The sequence below is a fragment of the Centruroides vittatus genome, unplaced genomic scaffold (assembly GCF_030686945.1).
Source record: "Centruroides vittatus isolate TY-2023 unplaced genomic scaffold, ASM3068694v2 contig_93, whole genome shotgun sequence".
NCBI classification, from domain to species: domain Eukaryota; kingdom Metazoa; phylum Arthropoda; class Arachnida; order Scorpiones; family Buthidae; genus Centruroides; species Centruroides vittatus.
Window position 1 is genome coordinate 822,263 of NW_027122616.1, and position 26,745 is coordinate 849,007.

Genomic DNA, 26,745 nt, shown 5'->3' on the forward strand with positions numbered 1-26,745 from the left:
TGTAATTGTAACAATCCGAAAACCTATATCGGCTAAACAGGCTACAAATTACGAATAAGAATCAAAGAACATGAAGCCGCTAGCTATCTTAAATATAATAATTCTCTGCGTTATAACCACACAATAAACAATAACCGTGAAAAGTGACTATATATATGTAAGTTGAATATACAGCATCAATATTACAATTCTGTTATAAATATATTCAATTATTTATATAACAGTGGAATTTAGAGAATAAAATAAATTAACATTTCGAAGACTTTTTAAAGAATAGATAAATTAAACATAAAATTACGGAAATTAACATAGATTAACACTACTTTTTTTCAGTCTACCTTCTGTTGTATTAATATTTTATTTGTATACGGCGATATGACACATCGACAAACTTTATCCTTTCCGGGAGGACTTTTATAGGGAACTGGCCTGTATTTAAGTTTCACAAATGTGAATAATACTTGGCGAACCCCATGTTGGTAAGGTCCAAATCACTAAACTAATTTATAGTTGTGTTATTCGCCCAGCTACCGGTGAGCAGAACTTAATCTAGATCGAAGAAAGCTTAAAATGTATCAATAAATTTTGTATCATCTACTTTTTCATTTATTCCTATGAAAGGAATAAATGAATAGTTGATTTTAATCATTACATTTGTGTAAATTCATTATTTATTTAAATATTTTTGGAAGCGAGTGCCCGTTTTACCACTTTTGTGGATGATCATAACTGAGATATTTCCGGTAATAACTGCTGAACCGTTTTACATTTTGCACTTTTATGAACACGGTGTTTTTGTCATTTCATGGAAATTTTTTATTTTCATTTCAACTTAAACTTAACGAAAATGTTCCAAGAAATTTAATAATAATTAAAATAGTTTTGTGTGGTTAAAAATTTATATTTGTATTAAAGTTCATAATTATTTGTCTTTATTAGTAATAACATTACATGTTCGACATTTCCTGGTTAAAACATAAGAAAGATAAAAGCTAAAATGAAAACTGTATTACAAGTTTGGTTATTAAACCTACCAATTATGTTTATCATGAAAGGTCGAAGAGATCAAATCAGGAGAAGATGGGGCATCCAGGTTTCATATCTAGAAAATGATATTGTCCACAAAATCGAATAAGTATGAAAAATACATGTGAATAAAAGTAATTACAATATGTCATGCAACATAATAGCTGATTGATCAATAATATGCAAAAAGTTAATAAATTGCAATTATTTTATAATATAATTTTCAAGAGAACCACATTAGAACTGGTCAGCATTCGAAAGAGCTATTAAGCATAGATTAAATTGCCGGGTAGCATGGAGTTGCTATTATCTCTTTTTGCAATTCTAGTGAAACGCAATTCCGAGATCTTCATTTTTAATTCCAGAACGATTCAACGAATTTATCCAAAATTTATAACGTTCATAGTATTATCGTGGACACTAAATGTTTTAAATTGTATTCAAATGGATCCATTGGTCTTGCAGATAACGTAAAATGATGGCACTTTAACATTATATGCGTGGCTGAGCTGTGAGCATGATATTTTTGTGTCATGAAACCAATTTCTTTTTATACCAAAGCATGTTTATAAACTGAATGTTTCTCTTCTTCCTGTTCATTTCGATTTTTTTTTTTTTTTAATACTTTTCTGGCTGTTTTAACAGAGGAAAAGTATGGCGGTCCGGCAAAAGCATTTACTTATTTTCAGATACAGAGGAAGTATTTTGATATGTTATTGAAAACGAAAATTTTTCGTGTTGTTTCTTTCTGTTTTTCAATTTCTTTACTAATGACTATATCACTAGAAGAAAAATAAGAAGTGAACTTAAAACAATTTGTCGACAGAAACAGGATTAATATTCTTATTGCTCTGAAGTTGCTGTGTATATATATATATATATATATATACATACATACACGGAAACTTCAGAGCAATAACGTATATATATATATATATATGCAAGTGGTAGTTTGACACATACTGATCACAAAGTTGAATTAAATTAATTTTCCAATTAAAATGAGGCAAAGTCTCTGTATTAATTATTAAATGTTTTAATATCCTAGAAAATTAAAACACGACAAATGTATGAAATAATATAACATTAAAACAAAATTATTCTTGAAATTTTTTTATTTTTACATTAATAGAATAAATTAGTTTATTTTATTTAAGCTTTTCCAGTTTTTCTCATTCACTTTATCTAAAACATGATACATTTCTGCAAGTAAGTGCAGTAATAAATTTTGGTGATTGTTGAAAATATATTCCTGGTCTATTTTCTGATATTTTAAAATGTAACACCAAGAGAGGTCATTTTGGAAGTCGTCAATAAATTGCTGGCCAAGTATTTGGTAACGAGAAACATAATTCCAGTTTAGATAATCTTTTAATACGCGTAAAGTCATACTTTTTATCGTTGATATTTTAAAATGTTTCAAATATGAAACTTATGTATGTATCGCTTCATAAAATTATCCGGAAGAATGTGAAATTCGGCAACTTTATTCCAATCAAGATTTTGTGAAAAGTTGGTTAAGAATGACTTGTCCAACACCTGATGCTCGCAAATTAAATCCAATTTTACATACTTAATATGTTTTTCAATAAATGAAGTAGCGAATATATAGTTTCTCCATAGGATTTTCCAATTTCACCTATCAGCAAATTCGAAATGAATGTGAGAGATAAATCGTTTCGTTGACTGATGATATCCCACTCAATATAATTTCTTAAAAGACGAATATTATTTTTTTCTAATGGCGAAAATAGAGAATCCTTCAATCAATTAGCAGTTAAGTATTGTCTACAAAGAAACAAAATTGCTTTTTGTTAGGAAATATTTATTTAATTAATTACTTAATAGGATACATTATTCATATTAATAACATTTTATTATATGGATATCATAATATAATACATTATTATTCAAATTGAATACATATGTAAATAGATATCATTATTTAAATTAAGTACATATATTAGCGGATACAAAATTATTTATTACATTTCATACAGTCACATCTTGTAAAATATCTGTCATATATTAGAAATGTTATTTTATCATTTATTACAAAATATTTACATTTATTTGTTCTATTGTTAGACAATTTTAATGATTCTGCTTTATTACAAGCTTGTTTTAAACACCGATACGTTTTATTACAAACACTATGTATTACATACGTATGTTTTCGTTTGCATACTATTAAAAATCTGTATTGTGAACATGTTCATGATGATATACAAAATTTTGTAAGAATAAAAAGTAGAAGCTGTAATGACCGAACCATACCACATCTATTCCATTATCTAGAATGAATTTTTTATCATAAAATGAAAAAAGCAAAAGTTTGTTTTGCAAGTATGTTGTTACTATATGATTTTTGCTTTTAATCCCATATTGCTGATGTTTTAATAGCTCTGTGTAGAACATAACTTCTTTCTATTTATCGTAATTAAATGTTTTTATAACAGATTTTCTAATACCTTTAGCTGTTTTTTTATTTTGTTTATGGAAAATATAAGAATACATCTTTGGTTTTAAAGAACGTGACTGAATTATCGGTTTTGACAGCGTCTTTTCTTTAAAATATCCTAATTTATTTTTGTTCATTTCATTATCTAATTTGTGAGTTTTAGGAGAGTTACTAAAACTACATAAAAAATTAGTAACCAAAAATATCAGGGAACAATTTAAAATCCTCATAAATATCATTTGTATAAATTTGAAATGTTAACGAATCTGTGTCAGTCTATAATAAATGAACATTTTCACCATATCTGTTTTTAAATATTTTATAAAATGCTTCATATATATGTAATTTGCTTAATTCTAATACACAAAATCCTATATAAATAGGTTTGTCTAAGCATAAATTAAGTTTTTTCATTTTAAAAATTGCAAGACTATCATTTATAATTTGAAATTGTTCTACAGATTGTAAGGAACTGAGTCCGAGTGTTATTTTTATTTATTATTATTATTATTATTTCGTTTTATTACATTTCTTTGGGGCTTATGTTTACTTAGGACGAAGGTTCCCCACCACTCTCTTATTAGTAACCAAAAAACAAGATAAACCAACTCAAGAAGGAACGAGCGCTGTACGAAAAAAATCTCGCGTACTTGCGCTGCCCAGCGGAAATAAACAGTCCACAGAAAAAAATGGAGGGAGGAATCCCCACACTCACTAGCAAAGAAATACTTACTAAACCGTCATAACATCCCAGAAAATTGTGCTAAATACTTTGTAAACGGTTTGTAAGATTTTGTCAGAAAATTAAAGCTGCCAGAAAGAAACTTAATGTTAGAAAACTAAGTATGTAAATAAGGGGAGTAACCTAGCTGAATTCTGACGTCACCTCACAGAATAAAACCAGCACGCCAACCGAAGAAGGACGAGGTGATTCCTAGTCAAAGTCCAGATTGAGAATTAGGCGATCCAAGGTGTTAAAGAGGAATTCGATTTGACGATAGCGAAAAGATTGAGGAAACAGGTTCCTAGTATAGTGAGGTGACGGATAGACGTTTAGTTCGTAAGAGATTCTGTTCATAGTTCCTAAGTATTTGATTTGTCGAATTTTCAAAAGGGAATTAAGATTAAGTTAAGCGGTTAATGTTACCCTTGGTGGCAAGATGGTGACCGTAAAGATTTTTCCCTACATTCTAGACGGCGACGGGAAAAATTTTCCCTACATTCTAGACTGCTACAGGGAAAACTTTTTCCCCTGCGTTCGACTTGGCGGCCGCGTTTCCGGTCGCCATCTTCGTCTTCTATGGAGACTGCGCGTTGCGCACTGTTTCGTAATAACGCGACCTAGGAACTCCTATACTATAATAAGCTACTGTAAACCCTATTTTAATAGAAAAAAAACATTTTTTTACTCACGTTGATTGTCTGTCATTTCCCTTTTTTACATTTTCTCCCGACTTTCGAACTTTGATCTTCGTTTATTATAGATCTTTCCCCCCTTGTTTTGCGTCGGCTGCTACTGTCGATGACTTCTTATTTCTTTTTTTTTACTCGCGGTGGTTGACGTTTTCTTATCCCGACCCTTCTTTGATTTCTTTGAATTCTTCTTCTTATTATTATCGACGTTTTGAACGGGTGCAGACAGAACTGTCTCGGGTTCTACACTAGCTTTTCGAGATATCCCGGATGCTAAAGCCGAAATCGTCGCACCACATTCTAGACATAGGTAGTGCCATACGAAGGACAAGATACATCCCCAGGACAGACGACCGCTTTTGCTTTTAAAAGTTCCTTCGTACACCGAATATTTTAACTGCACACGAACTACATCTAAGAAGACATTCATTTCTTTCGCTTCTGTAATATAATTTGCATGTCTTATCGCACGTAGAACACGGCGACTCTATCTGCTGTATACCTAATTTGACTGCCAATTTGAATGCATTATCAATTGCCGGGTTCAATCCCAATTCCGAATAATCTGTTTCCATCATTTTATAAAACTTCCTGGTAGTACATTTGGCCCAGAATTCCTTCGAACTCAAATTAACGTCGCCCATGACGTGCACGAAATTTCAACAAAAAGAACGCAATTTCTTTTTGTTTTTACTCGTAAAAAATATAAATTACCTTTTTAGCAATTCGGAAAAAACAGATATTGTAAAAAAAAAATTCGATTTTAACACTGAACATGCAGCACACCACTGTCTTCTAAACTCCCTGCAAACGAAATTTGCATAATTCGACGATCTCGGCATCAACACATTTCGTCATAACATTTCCAAAGAACTCCCTCTCACGTCACAAACGCGAAATCGCGCGTCTCCGTTTCGAGGTTACAGAAAACGCGGCCGCTACGTCGAACGCAGGGAAAAAAAATTTCCCGTCGCCGTCTAGAATGTAGGGAAAAATTTCCCCGGCCGCCATCTTGCCACCAAGGGTAACATTAACCAGTTAAGCTAAGTAGCTGAGTTTTATTGTCGAGTTGACTTGTTGATTTTCGTTAATAACTTTTGTTTTGGATTATAGACAATTGTAAATAGTTAAATTCGATTTACTAATTAAATATATTTGAAACTTTTGCTTTGACTTGATATTTGTCGTTATTCTTACTAATTGTTTCGGTGCACGCGTAAAAGCCAAGGCCTGGCAAACTAATCTCGAATCCGCGTAAAGTACGCGTTAGGTTAACGGAAGTTTTACCGGTAGCAGTTAGTGTCGGTTTCCTAACATACTAAAAATAGTACTTTACAAGATGGTTTAGATAGATATCGGCAATATTGATTTAATGTTATAGCTGCTTTTAAGTTTATACACTTTCTTACATTTTGGCATGTTTTTCCGTAAAAACTATTATTCATCAATTTAAAAAATGATTTGTCAAAATCGTTAGTCAACTCTTGTCTTTTTTTATTATTAAATAATATATATATCTTAAGCCATGCACTCTGACGAAACACTAGTACTCTATAAATTTTAGTTACTTTCAAACCTTCATCTAAATAAAATTTTAAATTTCTATAATGAATTACATAATTTTTTTAACAAAAAGAGTAGGAACCAATTTTCATTAGTATTAGTATATTTTAAATATAATTTGCCTAATACTGTTTTTTGATAATTAGATAATAAATCATATGGGATATTAATACGCTCGGTAGCTAGCGGTGAATCATTGTCTATCATGAATACGTTTTGTATATCAGGTCAGTCCATAAGTTCATGCGTATTTTTATCTACAAAAACAGCAGCAAAAAATTTTAATTAAATTTTATTTCAATCTATAACGTATTCACCATTATTTTGTACAATTTCTTGTCATCTCTGATGGTAGCTTTTTAATCCCGTCTTCGTAAAATGATTTTGGTTTTGAATCAAAATATTCAGAAATATCTTTTTTACATTGTTCTCATTTTCAAAAGTTTTCCCTTTTAAAAAATTCTGCAAACTGCAAAAAAGATGATAATCACTGGCAGCAATATCTGGCGAATATGGTGGATGAGGTAAAATTTCCCAGTTGTAGCTTTCAAGTTTCTGTACAGTTATTTTTGCAGCGTGTGGTCTGGCATTGTCATGCTGCAAGAAAACCTGCTTTCTGTTCACTAATGATGGTTGATTTTTTTTCAATTTTTCATTTAAACACTCTAATTGCTCACAATACATTTGAGCTGTAATTGTTTGATTAGGTTCTAACAGCTCAAAGTGAATTACATCTGACATATCCCACCAAACAGACAAAAGAATTTTTTTTGGATGCAACTCACCTTTTGCAATCGGTTTTGGCTGCTTGTCGCGATCTATCCATTGTCTTTTTCTCATCACATTATTATAGAGGATCCATTTTTTGTCTCCAGTAACCAGCCTATCGAGAAAAGGTTCTAAAGCAATATGGGATAAAAGAGACATGCAAATTTTTACACATTGTAGTCGGTTAGCTATTGACAGTTCATGCGGTATCCATTTTCCTAGCTTTTCCGATTTGTTATAGGTGTCTATGAACTGTTCCATGGAATGAATTTAAACGTTTTGAAATTTCATCAACTGTGAAAGATGGTTCTGCTTCAACTAGTGCAGAGAGAGCATCATCATCAAAGTCAACGGGTCTTCCAGTACGAGCCTTCTCCTCCACACTAAAATCATTGTTTCTAAATCTTTCAAACCACTTCTGCGCAGTCCTTGCACTAATTACTTGATTATTACAGTATTTATTTTTTTGGCTGCGTTTGTAGCATTCTCACTACTTAAAAATAAAAAGTATAAAACGTGTCTTTTTGTATTGTTGGTTACTTCCATTTTAAGGAAAATAAACAACTGAAATGTTCACAATTCTAAACAGTATTATATGAATGAGATCCAATTTAACACTTCAGTGTAAAAATTATCACATTAGACTGACATTTTTAACAGCAAAACAAGATTTTTCTCAAGGTTATAAAAATGCACATGGACTTATGGACTAACCTGATACTTTAGATCCACTGATAAGATATATCTGATGTTGTTTTCATTTAATATATTACAAATGTCTAAAGCATTTATTTCATCTTTAAACAACCGACTAAAATTATTTACAAGTAAATATGCACTCATTACGAACCTTCAAAAACAGGATATTTAAAAAGGAACACAACACCTCTGTTGAATTTAAGTATAAAAAGAGCTGTAATTTTTGTCAGAATCAACGAGTTTCAACAATCATTCACAAACTTCAGCATTCAATAAGTTCTGCCAAGTGAGTCGTAAGTATATTTTTTGTATATATCGATATTCAATTGATATATTTAAAAAAAAAAAATAGATTCTAGTGCTTGAAAATTCTCATGCAGTAAGTATTAAATAATTTACAAAAATTTATATTTAAATAATTTTATTATTTTTCATTGCAGTAACAACATTGATTATACATTATTGCACTTGGGTGTGCTAAGTAAAAATGATTTTTAACAAATTTCTTTTCAAATTTATCATTATAAAATTTGTCCATTGTACTTAAATAAAAATCAATGTTTAAAAGAATTATTTTATATAAAAATACAAACATAAATATCCACAAGTTGTTGAATATAAACTCTGATGAGCCATATTATTTTAGCCACAATTTTTAGAATTTTGTTTTATAAATTTTTATAATTTTTGTTTTTGTCGATTTTATTCTATATGGAAAAAAATTGTTTTTACTGTGATAGCTAAAGGACGCAGATACCCAATGACTCCCAGGCTTATTATTATTTGTTTTTTTTGTCTAAATTAATTATAAATGATTTACAATTAGCAATGCAAACAGGTAAGACATCAGGTGCAAAAATGCCTCTGAAAGTCCTTTTTATTTTCGAATCACTTGAAGCCAGTCTCCATAAAGTAATGGTATTCATCAATAGTCCACAAACACAGTTTTCGAGTGATCAATTTCTAGAGTATATTATTATATTCAAGCAAACAAATAATGTTTACAGTTTCTAATATTGCAGTCAAAAACTTAATTAATTTAAAATATTTCCTTGTTGACTAACATATATATGCGATTCTGATGCAGAATGATTGGAAGTAAGATCGAAATGAATATAAATTATAGCCATCTTTATAGTTGTCATAAGATATAGGATGCATTAATCATCATAAATTTAGAAATATATCTTCAAATAATGATATAAAATTTTCTTTGCATATATTTTATTTGTATAAACAGGAGTAAATGGTTTTAAAAAGAATTTGATTGTCTTTTAATAAACATATATAATTTAAATTGTAATTTTTAAAATTAAAAAAATTGTATTTTACATTTCCATTAAATGCTGAATTAGAAACTAAACCAATTGTAATTCTATAAGGTAACTGACTGATAACAGCATTTTATATATTTGTAGACTGAATTCCACTACTTAAAGTAAAAACTTTAATATGTGTTCTGCAAAATAGAATTTTTACAATACCTGTTTGCAATGTTTTTTCTATTCCAATTTGAACTGATCAACAAACATCTACTTTGATAGTTTTTAGAGATTCATTTTAATAATAATTTTATAATTATTATTATTTGCCATTAAAGCAAAATTATCTTTCGATATTTCTAATTTAATTCATAAGTGAATTTGTAGGTTGATGTTATAAATCAATATATAGCTGTCTGACTAAATCTATTAGTCTGCTTTGTTTACAAATATTAAATTTCTTAGCCATTCCTTTATTATTTTCTTCTATAGAATCCATATGTTGTGCAATATCTTTAAAAAATAATGCACTTATTAAAATGGTTTCTTCTGCTGCTTTAATAAGGTCTCCAAAATTGCTCTTTTTTTTAAACTTTTTTTGCCCTGTGGGCACTAAGAAGGCCCATTAAGAGTTCGTCCAGACCCACAAAGAGGTGACTGGGTGGTGAGGAACAGGGCCTGACATAGCCAAACAGATTACCTCCAAAATTTCCTGGAGATTATTCTACCTGTTCGGATTCGATCCCGGATCCCTCAGAGTGGTTGGCTGTCACCTTGACCGCTCAGCCATCTGGCCATCTCCAAAATTGCTCGGTTAGGATAATTAACTTGTGAAATTACTTGTTTGTTCTTACAATGCGATGATTTTATAAATGACAAACTATTAAAAAATAATCGACAGGAGCAACTTTTTCTCTTTCACAGCAGTATCTGTTTCGTTTTTCTTTACGATTTTTGCTTGAGCATGTAGATAAATTGAATGCAAATCAATACAATTTTGCCAGAACCGGATACATAAAATTTGATTGGTGCCCGACTATCCATAGTTGTTGCAACAGGATGAACTATAAGTTCCGACGTATTGTCAATATCCAGTTGAGTTGAAACAGTACTGAATAAATTCAACTATTTTGGTGCATGGACAAGAGTGTGAATCCATTTTTTCATTCAGTAAATATATTTTTTTAATTTTTTGCTTTTTTATTCTGCAACTGAATTAATCTTTTCATTTGTATTCTTTTTATACTAGATCAACTTTGTACCAGATTTTTTACCACATTTATATGATATGATTGTAATTTTTTTAATTACATTTAATTTCAGAACGAATGTCTTTTAACTCTGATTTTGTAGATTTTTTAAATGATATCCCACTAATTGTATCAAATGTTGGATCAGATTTAAAGTTTAATCCTTTCGCCCTAGATATTTTCCTACTCTTACTAAAAATAGGAATAGATTTACGAAATAAATCTCCAAAAAAATCCATATCCTTGTTGTATTTGCTGTCCTGCAAAATAATTCCATTCCCAATTGTCGTGTAAGAGGAAACCGTAACTCAGGTCTGTATATCGTTCCCTCCGCTTGATTACAGTAATAATTTATACAATCTTTAGGATCGAGCTTCATTTTGTACTTCTCAAATATAAGCTAACATTAGCAAATAAAACTAAGCACTATTTATAACTGTCTAAAAGATAAAACTAATAATGTTTTTTCTCCAAAAAAAAAACAATTTCTTTTCCACCAACAGTTTTCAACTCGATTTGGATAGTATCAATATAGTTTTACTTCAAAGGAAAACTTAAAGGTGAGGGATAAACTCTAACTATTTCATTGGTGTTTTTTTTTCATAACTAGTATAACTCTTAGAAGAAGAGCTGTTACATCCTCCAAGTGATGAGAAGCAACAATATTTAAATAAATAAAAATTTCTGAAATTCTTGTAGACAATTCGAGTGGATATTCACTTACATATTCGTCCACTGAAAATTTCTGTGTTTTAAATCCTAATAAATCTTTTAATTCTTTCTGAATTAAATCGTTATATTTTTAGAAACTTTTAAAATAATTGTTATTACGCTATAATCTTACTTTAATATATTTAAAAATTTCAAGAAATTTTTCAGCAGACAAATATAATTCGATAGAAATAAAAAATTTTTCTACTACATTGATTTCTTCAACAACTTTTTTATTTCTATTAAAATTATAAGTTGATCCTTATAAAATACAGGATTTGATAGATATTCTTTAGACCCTGTCTGCAATATTAAACTTGAAGTGCCTTGTTTAAATATAATTTCTTTCAGTGGAAAATTTAATAAATAAAGTAATTTGTGAGCACTGTCTTTCGTAACATGTAACTCGAATCCCTCTTTCACATTTATTTTTATGTCTTTATAATTTTTGTCTAAAACAAATTCTACTGAGTTAGAGCCAGTTAACGAAACTATTGTTTATCCAATTGAACAGTATCTCTCCTTTATTTTTAGGAGTTGTAGCTAGTGGAATCACATATGTTTTATCTTATATATTTTTTTCTTTTTTAATTTTACGCTTAGTAATAGTATAATCATTGTTGTGATTAGATATGTTTAATCAGTTTCTAGGAATAATAATTTCGCTCAGACCGACTACCCATTTTCTGTCTAAATCAATAGGTAGACTCATTTTCACAGTGAAATGAAACTGCTTATTTTCAGTTTTGTAACTCTGATAAGCAACGCTATCATTGATCTCCATGGTAGCGTTGCTTATCAGAGTTACAAAAAAGTCAGACTGCATCATTTTGTTATCTTCTGCAATTCTTCTGTATAAAAATTTCCTTCCAAAATTTCGTTATTTAAATCTTTCAATATGTACATCAGAGGATGAGATAAAAAACAATCGTGAATAATTTTTTCCAACCTGGTAGATATCCATGACTAAATGTTTTTAGTATTTTCTTCGAAATTCAAACAAGATCACCAATATTAAATTTAAATGTATTTCCTCTTATATCATATAACTTTTCAAAAATCGCACTGTGGTGCAAAGGTGTAACTTCTAATGGAGACATACCGATACTTTTATGAAAACTATTATTATAGCTTTTCACAATATCAGATAATTTATCGATATATTTATAAGAATTACTATACGTAAATAATCTAAATAAAACTCTGCAAAATAAAATATATAATCTTTTAACAACAGCTGCTTTTGTATCAGAATGGGTAGAATAATGATTAATTTAAAATTTTTTAAAAAGATTGTTTTACTAATCTATTATAAAATTCTTTTTTTTATTTGTTTGTAAATTTTTTGGAATGTTTTTTTCTAAAAATGATTTCGAAAGCTTTAAAAACTGACTGAGGTTTTTATCTTTTATTGGTTCCACATAGCAATACTTAGTAAATACATCAATTACAGTTAGTAAGTATTTTACTCCATTATTAAATCTAGAAAATTGTTTTAGTACAATTAAGTCTATTTTTTGAAAATAAATTTTACATTATCATGATCACGCTTACATTATAATGATGAGACTCTGTTGTAAACAGAAATGCAGTTTTTGAACTGAGTTCATCCCACATCATCAATTATTATTAAATCCCATTTTTGCACGGATTCAGGTAAGCCATACATGAATGTAACATCTTTTTCCTCGTGAAAAAACGGTAAATATACGGAATAACATCATAGAACCTTTTTAATGTCTTTTCATAAATTTTGTTACGAATAATTTTTCTCGCTAATGTTGTCTTTCCGCATTGCGAAGGTCCGACGATTATACAGTTACTAGGATGTTTGAAATACATATTAATCAAACTTATAAGCTTTAGTAAATTTATAATGCTTTGATCCACAAATTATCTCCCTAAATATTAATATATTCTTTTTGTTCCTTTCTATATAAATTTCTTTCATAACTTCTGAACATTCCTCGAACGAATAATATAATTTATTACTAACTTCATTAATTCTTCCATACTTGTCAACAATTATAAAACCAAATTTCTGTTTTCTTTCCAGTATTTCATCGTTAACTTTAAAATAACGTAAAACAACAGGGAAATTATGAGGAATATCGAAAGAAAAATTGCTTACGGCAGCAATACAGGTGTCTATAGACTTGAAAAAACAAGGAGAAACAGAATAATTTCCATCGCCGTCGTAAGTAATAATAAAACCATATGTCTCCATGATTGCAACTTTCAATCTTGGTATTAAAAATAAACTGTAACGTTCCTTAAAACTTTATTTATATCAAAAACCGACCAATCATATATCTTCTATCAAATAATTCATAATCAAAATAAAAATTAGTTCATAAAGTGAATTATAAAAGACAATTGATCTTTAAAAACATTTAATAATTAATACAGAAACTTTGCCGTATTGTCAAAATAAAATTAATTTAATTCAAATTTAAAAAACATTTAATAATTAATTCAAATTTGTGATCAGTATGTGTCAAACCATTACTACTTATATATATCCGTGCAAAAAAATAAGCATCGAAAATTGTACGTTACAATCATATTTACGACACATAATCTATTGTCAGCCAATGTGTGTCTAACGTGACACTACAGCTAACCGAAAGTGCTTCCATTATTTTTCTCGTAATTCGATATATTTGAAAATTTTTTCTTGTTTTTTTTGGGTTTAATTGTAAATACTTAAAAAGGACACATGGATTAATGGACACAGCGACTTTATTGTTTTTTTTTATTTTTATTTATAAAAAATTAACCGAAGTTCTTTATTAATTTAAGTAAAATAAAGTTTAAAATAAAATGTGCTCAAAGTAAATAACTTATTTTATTTCGATTTTGTTTTAGAGTTTCTACTTTTGATTTTTATGTTTTTGACAAATGTCCGAATACGATGCTTCGAATTATTATTCTCGTTCGATATAATCAAAATTTTACTCAAGGTCAAGTGAAAACTTACTAGGACACAGTTAATGAACATAGCTGTACTTTAAAGTAAAGCCTAAGTCACAGTTGTGATTTCAATAACAATTTCTTTGTCAAATACAAAATTTATCAATAGGATCTTGAAACAAAATTTAAAAAATGAAAGGAAATTTATGTGCAATTGTTTGAAATTTAATCCTTCCTGTTGACATTTTATTCTGCTTTGTTCAAATAGAACAATCAATCATTAACTCCAACTCCATAATTAGTTTTCACTGCAAAGGAAATTTCTGTAATTATATGTATTTTTTAAAATTATTTGTTAAAATTTTTAAATAAATATATATACAAATTTTAAATACTAAACTTTATGACATATTTTTAGTTTTGTACAGTACTCTCGAAATAATTTTGCTCTAAATGCACGTTAAACATTATAAATGATTCAGAATAAATAGACAAAACTGTAAGAATTTTATTCAGAAATTAAACGAAGATGAGTCAAAAATTATTTGCGCTCATGCTCAAAAATTCATTTTAATCAACTTTTAGAAAAGTATATCGAAAAATGATCTATTTGAATCTCTCAGCTGTTCAATACACTTTGCCCATCTGCCAACAAACTTCCCTATTCTCTCATTAAAAATTTTTTCGGCTAAACTGCTAGCCAAGAACGAACCGCAGTCTTCATCTCTTTGTCAGACGTGAATCGCCTTCCTCGTAGTGCTTCATTAAAGAAATCAAACACGTGATAGTCCGATAACGGAATAGGGAAGTTACTCCAACACCTCAAACAGGAGATTTTAAAGAGTATCGACAGTGTTGTCAGAAGTGTGCAGATGTACTGTACATTATCATGAAAAAACACAACGTTGTTTCAGGTGATGTTATACAATATTTCTTTGAATTTTTGTGTAAAGTATATAAATTATTTCATCTGAGTAGTTTTCGATTGGTAGAGAAACTCCGATTTCTGCACGAGTCTTGCCCAAATATCTTTATAGAGTCTTACTGTAATTATTATAAATGTTATTTTTCATATTTAAAAAATTTAATAAATAAAATTAAAGAAATTGTACAAAAGTTGAACAAATAAAATCAAATATGTTCAACCTAACTAATTGATTTTGTGTCGACTGTCTTCTAAACTTATCTTATTTGAATTTCCTTTGTATATGATTGGGAAAGAGCATTTATAGAAATTACTGTATTGTTTGTGAGTAAAATGAGGAAAGTTACGAATCTAACTTTAGTTTTTCTAAAAGTAAAGCTGAAATGAAGGTCTTGACATTTAGTAGGCTTTGTTCGGCGATTAAAAATTTATCAAAACGATTAAGGAAAAATCTGAAAACTGAAAGTGATTAATTGCATACGAGTCTGTTATTTTCCTTTGATTACTCGAAGTTGCCAGAAATCTATTTATTGCCTGCAACTCGTATTTTATCCTCTATCTCATTAAATACGAACAACTACTAATAAAAAGGAAAATTTCCACTTAGTAATAATTCTTTTTCTAACTTAATGTTTAGAAAATGAATTTATCTAAATATTTTTAAAATAAACTAATTAAATTTTAACTTTATTATTAAAAACAATTTGGAAGCATATGTATCCAAATTCATATAGATTTCTGCAAACCTAGATATATAAAAGAAAATTTCACCTCAAATAACTATAACTATAACAGTGATTTAAGATAACGTTTAATATATATATATGAGAATTCGAACAGAGTTATAAACGGCTCTAATTTGGACCTTAATCCAAACTATTTCTCTTTCGTGAATTATTATAAGAATATTTTATTTCCAAATAATAATTTGGTTAAAGTAATAACATGTATTGTGCTTTACTTTCACATATTTTTCTCTATCAACAGATAACACATTTGTCACTTTTATGTCAAAAAGAAAAATCGACCTTCCGTTCACAAGGTCTCTAATTTTGACAAACATCTGGACGTCTAACTCATTAATACGTTCCGTCAGCTGATACAAACCCCAAATTTCTATTGGAGGAAACTCGAAATATTCATTCAAGTAGAATTTCTATTTGAAATTCTACTCGAATGAATACGAACAATCAATCAATAGTAAAAAAAAATTTCCATTCACTGAGAATTATTTTCTAAATTGCTGGGTAGAAAATAAATTTATCTAATACAGTGGTTTTCAAAGTAAACTGATTAAATTCTGAACTGTACGTTTTTTTTTTTTGCATATAAATTTATTTAAAATATACGAAATACAAATAAATTCAATTAAATTATGAAAAAAAGACGATAAAAATTTTATTGTCTTTTCTCCAGAAAGTCATTTTTATATCTGAATAAAAATAATGTCGAAACGTGGCAAAGTAATTTGGTTATCGAAAAATGTTAGTTGCTTTTGAGTCTACTTAAAGGAAGTTGTTACTATTATACAGGTACTCCTCACTTTACGACCTATCTGCTTAACGACCACTCGCACTTACGACCAATCGAGTTTCGACCTGAAATTCGGAGAATCCCCTTTCTCAGCTTGAGCGTCAGTCAGTGGCGAATTGTGACATGCGAACTCAGCATACTATAATAGTCTTTTTATGAATAAATTTGAAGTTTGTTGCCTAATTTGTATAATTTTACAACGATCCTATATTCCCGGCGCAAGCTCCTCGCTTATCGACCAATTCGCTTAACGACGTAATCGTCGAAACGGAACTCGGTCGTAAAGTGAGGATTACCTGTAATATTAACTAAACAAACATTTTTTTCGAAATAAATGCTTGTTTAGTTAATACAAAATAAATGAGTTTTTAAAATTTTTTGTTGTCTGTTGTATTCAGAATCGCAAAAACTTTATTGCAAAAGATGTCCCCTCGAGAGTAAAATCGACCTGTCCGAGCGCTTTGCTTGGACGAACACGAACACTCTGCCGTTTCGTTTTCGCTGGCCCACCCTGTATAATATAGTCTGTTACAAAGGAACACCATAAATTTAGTGTTTTTTCAAAATTTATTTTCAAATTATTACTGGAAATATAAATTACTTTTTATCATTATATCATTAGTTTGATTATTTTATCAGGTTTTATACATTTCGTAAAGCAGCAAAATTTTTTTTCACAATTATTCATTTTTTGATGTGTTACAAAAGTATAGGCACACCATTTAAAAGTCTCTTAAAAATTAATTTTTCATAATAATAATTAAAAATATTACCACTACGTTAGCTGTCATTATTTTTAACTGTCCTAGTGGCTTTTTTGAATGTTTTATTGAATGTTATATAAACATTTTCAACAATGCCTGTGGAACTGGACTTCAGGAGCAAGAAATACGTAAAATTTATTATTTCAGTGATTCAGGCAAATTGCTGCAGCTGTAAATGGATCTACAAATGCTATTCTAAACGTTTTGCAACAAGGTGAAAATTACAGGTAAAAAGGAAGTCAAGACGGCTTAAATGTTTTACACTCAAGAATGCGAGACAAGTTTTGAAGCTTATAACTAATAAAAACATGTCAACGAGGCAAGCTGCTGCTGAATTACTAGTAGATGTATTTGCGACTGTTTGGAGAATTTTAAAAAAACAATGACAATGTAAAATATTTAAAAACGAAGTTGAACCACCTTTAACAAATCAATGCGTTTAAACTGGGCTAAAGACAGGATGGAATGGAATGAAGAATGGCAAGAAATAATTTTTAGTAATGAGAAGAACTTTAATTTAGATTGCCCTGATGAGTTTTCATATTATTGGCACGGTTTAAAATGAGAAAGAAGAGTTAAAATAAGCTGGCAAGAAGGAAATGGGTCTGCAATAATTTGTGGTGGTTTTGGATGGGGAGGTAAAACTGATTTAGTATTCCTTCACAAAAATATTAACTCAGAAAAGTATAAAAAATTATGGTATAATAATATGATTACATTTGGTGCATTAATTGAAAGTCATAAATGGAAGTTTCAACAAGATAATGCTCTCTATTCATGCCTCAATGTCAACTAAAAATTGGTTTAAAAAAAGAAAATATTGATGTAATTGACTGGCCTTTATATAGTCCGGATTTAAACTCCATTGAAAATTTAGAGGGGATGTTATGAAAATAGGAAACAATAAGAATTTTTAAATCAATTGAAAATCGCAATAATAGATGCGTGAGATAAAACTAAGGATGAACAATTAAAACAAAATTAATAAACTCCATGCCTAACAGAATTTTTCAAGTAATTGTAGCCAAAGGAGGTGAAATCAAATATTAAAAGTATTTAAAATGTATTTAAAAACTTTTATGTAATTTTAGAAATGTACCTATACTTTTGTAACACATCAAAAAATGAATATTTGTGAAAAAATCATGCTGCTTTACGAAATGTAAAAGATCTGATAAAATAATCAAAATAATGCTTAAAAATAATTAATATTTTCAGTAAAATTTTCAAAATAAATTTTGAAACAACACAAAATTTATGGTGTTCCTATAGTTTTGTAACAGACTATATATACTCGTATCTATATTTATTTATTGTATTTAGCCCCGTAAGCACTAACTTAGCATTTTTTGATACACATAGTGGGTTCGTCCAGGATTTAATTGAGGAATATCGTCAGATGAGAAAGAACGAAGCACGACATCTTCAAAAGGGACAAAGGACAGTCGATGCACATGAAAAAATGAACACGTGTCTTCGAGAGATAGATTCTGTTTATTAAATAAGGCAACGCAATAAATGGGCAATCTGCCATGGGAATATCGTTCCGAAGGACTTTTATGGAAAAATAACAACTAATTACATATTTGATACCAGAAGAAAACCGGATAACTTCACATGTGCAGGTTATTCGTCAGGCGCACAAGCCTGCTATTGGGAAAAATGGGAAACAAACCATTGTATACATGAAAGTAATAATAATGAAGATTGATTTATAAGTTTTTACCCAAAAACTTTATTTATTACACCTTAATGGAATAACAAAATATAAGGAAAATAGAATTCTACTAGAAATTCTAAAGTCAGCCCTCTTTGTATAAGAGGAAGGAGGGGCTTCATTTTCATAAAATTTAAAATGGTCGCTTAGGAATAAATAACTCTTAGTCTGATCAAGTTTTTCATTGGGGGCGTAGTTTTACGAGAAATTTGTCGGTACATTATAAACGAACCACCCATTATACATAAGTATGGTATAGAATTGCGGACTCGTAGAATTTTGTATATTATTGGTTCGGATAACAACAGATTAGTAAATATATATTTATCATTTTGTTTTACATGAAAGATTCGTGTTAACAAACGTTAATGTTCTGCATCAGAGCATAAAAATATATTGCCGTGTCAAATAATAAGTTTTTATTTAAAAAAAATAAACTATAAGCGTGGTTGAATGATGTTTTTGTCCACACAGAATGGAAAAATCACTTCTACTTTCTTGGCTCTTATACAATTAAATTGTAAGAAAAGTGTAGTTTGCGGTCAAATATTCATCACCATGGTATAGTTGTGTATTTTGCAAAACGAATATTAAAACGTAAAAATTATTGTAAAAGTTGAAAAAACTGTTTTGGAAAGTAAAGTATTATTGCTCAGTAACAAAACCGGTTATGGCACACTATCGTCTTCGGAATAGGTAACGTTTTCACCCTTAATAACTCAATCCTAACAGTAATTAAAGTAATATTTAATTATTATATAACTACTATCAAAATATACTGAAATTACGACCACATTTCGACTTAAAATGTGCTGTAACTAGTAGAGAACATAAATTAAAATTTCCAAGCTCGAGGTAAGAAATGGGAGAAATTGAGTCTCGTTGTAGTGCAAAGTTAGTCTTCTATAATAGGCAGACTGTCAATCACGTGGGAGAAAAACTCTGATTCTGATTGGAATTATGCGACGCTTGTTGTTTTACAGATATACAAATAGATATTTGATTGTTACGTACCGCATTGAAAACTGCAGATCTAGAAGAATGTTGACCATGTGTCTGTTGAGTTCATTCCAAATTCTGTTAAGTTTAATTATTATTTTTCTTCTCGTCATATATTCACTTGGAAAGAAATTGAGAAACAGAAGAAAACAACAGGAAAATGATTGGACTTCGAACAAATATGGAGAAAATTCCTCTGTATCTGGAAGTAAGCCAATAATTGAATACCTTTTGTTTATTTAATTTTTAAACTATCATTAATTTAGCTTGTAGCAGTGGCCATTCTGATCGGCGCTAATATCATAGACGTCAGAGAATTTTTAAGAATTTTCTCCCACGCGTTTTTTTCGTTTCCTTTTTGCTAAAAAACTCTTTTTTTAAACAATTACGTCTAAGACAAAATATATCTGTATTGTCACATATTCTTTTGTGAATTTTTTTCAAAATTTTTGGATTTTTTTTCAATTTTATGTAATTTCTCAAAGTTTTAGATATTCAAGTCATGTCGTTTATTTCGAACTTGCGAATCAAATTTAAGAAAATGTAATTGTTGGTTAATGTAATGGTAATGTAAAGTTAACGAATCATGTCCTGCACTGTAGAAGACGTAAGGGTTATGTTTACAACTAAAATGTCTCGCGGCCTAGTCCACCCCAACCCACGAGATTGGAATTTGGGTGATGGTAGTCTGGTTAATGTTATCCTAGGTATACAAAATGGCTGCTTGTCTCTGATTCCAGCAAAAAAACAGTGGGACGCACGTCCTAACTTAAAAACCTATTCTAATAATTTGGTTGCTAATAATTATGGTAATTTATTAGAATAGGCTAGGTTGGGTTTGGTTAGAACATGCGTCCCAATGTTTCCTTGCTTAAATTTACACCCAAATAGTAAAACTGTTTAAAATATTAGCATTTGGTAAATGTACCTAATTTACGTATAAGAAATTTAAATCGATAAAATTGCATGTAAAGTACAGTACTTTACATGTACTTTACATGCTTCAAGGCGACAATGATGAATTTTGTAGGCCCAACAATAATACGGTTTCAACACTCTTATTTTTATGCTTTTGATGCCAAAAATCTTAAAAAGTTTGTTTTTTTTATTTTGAATGTAATAAATTACATAAAATGTGGAAGTTTGCATCTTTCTTAGTATGAAATAGCGTAAAAATAACAAGCATTGAAAAACAACTTGATTTAAACCTTTAAACTGTGATTTACTTGATATCAAGTAGTGGCATTTGCGCTTATTCAGTGTGAAATCCTTGAAATCAAGTGGTAAAACATTTATCGGCCGATTACATTGAAGAAAAAAATTGGTAGCGATTTAAAAGTTAATTTGCCGTTTTACCTGTAGGCTTCTTTCACTCCAAAGAGTAAAGTCATTCTTCCCTATTTTAAACTATAAATATTCCCGCAAACCTCTTCTTCCCTATAGTAAGTCTACGGGCATTTTCTTGCCGTTAATTGATTTTTACAGTTTTTCTAGAAATGCGTCCTAGAGTTTTATTGGTATTTTACCCAAAGGTGTTTACAAAAAAGTCATTGAACACAATGTTCCACAAGGTTGGGTCCAGCACAGAACTCTGTGGACATATGCTACTCTTATTATTCACGCTTCCGTATGAATATTATAAAACCTTCTAAATCAGTCTTACATTGTGATATTCATTTTTTCCGGCTGTGAAATTTAACAAGAAAAGTATGGCCATCAGTCAAAAGTTTTTTTATAGCGTTTTATTAATTAGTATATTAATTACCTCATTGTTTTTGTGATTTTTAATCAAATTAATGAAACCATTCTAAATTCCTATAGGACCGATTTGACTTTAGTAAAATTTTTAAACATACTATTGGATGTTTTTCTGACATCAGCAGATTTTTTTTGTTTTTTTATTCAATAGAAATTTTTACATGTACCTTTTTTTCGGTCTCCCTGTAGTTTAATAGCATAAAAATCGAAAATTTTGTGTTATATTTGAATACTTGTAGTAAACTAATTTCCCTCCTGCTTTAAACCGGTCTTCCCCTGAGGGGTATATGTAAATATCCCTGGTGCAGCACTCACCAGCTGTTTTCAAGGTCAACCAGTTGGTAAACAATGTAGACTGCACATGTGAATTTTCGTGCTGTGTCAAATCAAAGTAAACAATCCCTGTCACTGTTTTTCAATTAAAAGAATTTTTTTGGTTATTTTAAATTTTTATATAGTTTGTCTATAAAAACAATTTTTTGGGAGTATTTATTTTGCGGCAATTATTTCCTGGCAATTTCTTTGGCTGTCAGATTCGCTTTTAAGTGGAAATTATTATTTAATATAAAAAATCAACACATTAAGCATTTTCCGAGCGAAAATTAATTAGGCTTCCGGAACTAAAGTCGTTAAAACAACAAATAAAAATGAGCAAGGTTGCCAGCTTTTCAGTTTTTATAAAGCAAGTAATAATTACATTTAGTATATTTTACATGTAGCTGTGTAACTTCTATGAGAAACCGACAATGTTGGAATCCTGTGAAAAATGTGACACGAAGTTAAATTACAACTGTCGACTTCTCGTACAGTTCTATGCATCTTTCAATCACTGGAGACAAGTGCAATCAGCTCATTTCTAAATATTCCATTTTTGTATAAAAACTTTTGTTTCGATGAGTTTTCGAGCAGTGCTGCATGGTCAAAAGTGATCAATCGGGTTCAAATCAGGCAATCCATGCGGCGACTAAAGCAGGCTAATATTCTGATTCTGAAGTCCCCACATCCCTCTCTTAGATGAATGTTTTGGATCATTGCCTAACTTGCCGATAAACGAAAGAGTTTCTATCAATGTGGCAATTATCGAAATATTGTAAAAAGTAATTGTCATGTATCTCAGTGTAAATAACGCTATCTATTCTGTTAGGTACAGAACATAGCTTTCCAGGCACAAAATAGGACATATAACCATAAGACTACCGCCACCAAAATTCAATGTCGCTCAGTTATAGACTTTATCGATGTAGTCCATAGCCATTTCCGCCCTTCTGACCATACAATCCTCTTCCAGTCTTATAACGTCCAGTCTTTATAGCGTTTGCAAAATAAAAACGTTTCTATTTACGTAATTTGGTAAGTTTCAGCTTTTTGGATTTAACTGTTGCTTTCAAATTGTTATGTTTTAGGCTTCTGCAAATATTTGAATTGTATTCCTAAGCCATGTTCCAATTTCCTCTTTATTTGTGACGATACATCGTCACAAATCGTTCTCTCGTTGTCAAACGTTTTTGTTTTGACGCTCAACGTTTTGTTCCTGCCAGCTCTTAGATTATCGTGATATGTTAACTGACTATTTATTTTTATTCTGCATACTTTCTAATGCTCAACACCAAGTTCTAATGCTGTTTTCTCAACAAAAAAGCTTTTCTTCAGCAGGTCGACAATACAAAGTTTCCATTCACTGAAAAGCTTCTTCGTGATGACGCGTATCAAGCAGCAGCTCCTTTGCACATTTATACGCTGATATCTCGTTAATATGCAAGAAATTGCATTGTTTATCGTCGATGTTATAACAAATTAGTTTATGCGTCAAAATGTTCTTAATGCAACAAAGCAGTATATATATATATATATACACTATAGATATTTTAAGAATGTGAAAATTATTTAAAATTTTTGCTATTACGTGAATATTGTAATAATCTTACAGCTTATTTATTTTCTTTTTTACTTTCGAATATCGAATTATTTTTTGCTATATTTCTGTAGTACGTATGAACTTTGGGAGGATTTCACGCTTACTGTATAAACAGTGATGTACCATCTACCAACAGCGGACTCCCATATATCAATACTTGGAAGTTTTTATATACTATTATACAAAAATTCCATCGATTGATCAGTTAAAGGATAAACTGAATCTTTCATAAAACCATTCTACATGTGATTCTTCACCATACGTTTTCCTATTCTAACTGTCGAAAGATATATCACGACAACAAGTTATAAGCGGAAGCTTGGGGGTAAGCAAGAGGAAAAAACAGGATATTTTCACTTCCCTGAGATCAAGTAATAAATTTCACAAATTATATTCGTAAAATTGATTAGGAGATGTCATTTTACAGGTTCGACCACGCAATTCGTTATCCGTTAAAAATTTCTTATCTATCTTAATAGACTCCAAAAATTGCATAATTAATTAAAAGTTTATTAATGAATTCAAGATCTTCTCCACGCTAAGAAATTTTTATATATTTCCAAAATAACAGAAACTAGCAGAATACATAAGAAACACTGAGAACTATGAAAATGCACGCAGTTTACAACGATCTGTTAAATAGAAATGTAATGTAAGTAATTGATATTTTCGATTAAAAGTTTGAAGAGCGAGAGAAATGGGAGTAACACTACTGGGTTAGGGTAGTGCAATGTTTGACTTGTAAGATTGGCATACTACAGATCACGTGTCATAAAAACTCTGATTCTTATTGGCATTTATCCATGCATATCGTTTTATATATATCTATACATAAGAGAGTTATTACATACCACCCGAAACTGCAGAAGAAGAATATTAATAATGTTTCTATCAACTTCATTCCGAATTTTTTAAGTGCAATTATTGTATCTTTTGTTTTGACATTTTCACTAGTAAAAAAATGGAGAAACAGGAAACAACAAGAGAATGATTCTCCGTTGAAATCGTATAAAAAATCTTCTTCTGTGTCTAGAAGTGAGTTAAATTTAAAAATATTTTTTTTATTACTTTACATATTGTTAATTTAAGACGAAAATACGCGATTTCTTGAGAGAATTCGATAAAATAAATATTTATTGATTTGTTATATAACAATCGTTAATATTAATAGCAGGGAAATTGATTTTAATTATAAATAAGTTTTGTTTTTATAGTCTGGATTTATTTTACTTGTTCGGTTCGAACTTCTAATGCTAAATTCACGACGTTTCTTCCATGATTTAAATGCATCGGAGACACAACCTATCTATGTGAGATTATTTTATTATTACATTTAAAGTATTATTAGCTTTCTTTTCTTAAAAAAATAACAAATTCTTATTAGTTCTTTTATAAACGTTTAATTCGCTGTTCAGTACGTGAAAATACAAAAGCTTTTTTCTGACGTATTTCTGACTGAAGTATCAACACCGCAGTCAAAAATAATCTCTTCAGATTTTTTTTTTTCTGGATCCTTCTACATTTACACGTGACTCGATTTTCCCATTGCCTTCAACGCTTCCTTACAGTGTATAACACGGCCTACAAAAACGAGTGTAGCTGACTTTGCTAGAGAAACTCTTTATAGAGTTTCTCTATCAAATTGTGGAATGGCCAGAGAAGAGTTTTCTCGTATCATATATTGAATACAATACCCACGAAATAGAACATCCAAAGCACTCTCCCAGATATTAGAAAAACAGTATAATGTATTACTGTTAAATAATATGCAGAAAATCGATGGAAAAATATTCGAAATGTATACAATAAATGTCTGTTATATATTCTTCGATAATAAATATATAAACAGAATTTTATCTATTACATGTAGCTGCGGGCCTGCGTATATTGCAAAAAATTCTGGGTGGAACGGCCATCTTACTAACATCGGCTATTCGATGCGAAATTTCTCAATCACTTTCAGGTTTACATAATGTTTTTGAGTGCATCATGTACATATGATTCGTGTTTAAAAATCTCCAGACAACAGAAAATAAGGAATTCCGAACACATGCAAGTATTTTACAAAATATACGAGTAGAGGATTTAAATCTGTTTGGAGACAATCGTTGTAAACAATGAAACTAGGTCTCTAATAGTTTCCATACGCTAAGTATTGTAGTAATCAAACAATTCTATCTGAAAGAATGTCTTTTTGTGTGTACTTATAATTATCGAAAAAATGTAATATATATATTACATGAATTCCATTTAATACATTTTCGTGCTGCTATGCAACTTGGTATTTATTAGAGATAACATATTATTATCAGATTTGTTTTCTTTATAAACACTTTGCAAATACTTAGTTTAGTGAATTGCGTACAATAGAAGAAAATATGTGTTAGAACGCAAAAAGAAATTACTATTTTACAACTTATTAAATATTTAGTTATACAAATAAACATCATTAATCGTGTTACAATGCGGAGTAAAAATCAATTTTTCTGCACATTCCAACACTCTTAACGAAAGTAATTTCTTCTACTGATATACAGTACATAAAGTATATTTATTATTTGTAGAAACTAATAAAATATAATTGAAAGAAAAATATAGTTATCTAACATACAGTAGAACGTTTTTCTAATTATTTTTATAACAGGTATCAAACTGTCGAAAAATCAAAGTAATGGTCAGGAGATTAGAAAAAATCTTTCTTCTATATCCTTTCTACCAGTTTTGCGGAATATTATATTTTGTCAACGTAACAAACAATTCAACAAATCATACGTAGGCATACGTAAGTTATTAAGTTTTTATTCGATAATTTCATTATTTATAATTACATAAATAATTTTACGTCTTTTCCCAGTAATCTTAAATCTATTTTCTGGACTCTCTATGCTATTTCCAAACGAGAAAGTTGTGTATATCAACATTTTTGGTTATAAATTAGTTTGTTCACTACATCCGGAATCTGCAATGGTAATAAAATATAATCAGTTATGGAATATGTTTATTATAAATGAAAATATACAATTTTACGTTTTGTAGGAAGTGTTAAAAAGCAACCGTTTAATCAATAA

The 26,745-nt window shown here is 29.5% G+C and overlaps 1 protein-coding gene across 1 annotated transcript in view; it reads left to right on the plus strand.

Moving 5' to 3' along the window:
- Positions 1-26,745, plus strand: part of LOC136984811 (cytochrome P450 4C1-like) — a 46,339-nt gene that overhangs the window by 13,829 nt on the left and 5,765 nt on the right. The gene's annotated exons all lie outside the window — the stretch shown is intronic.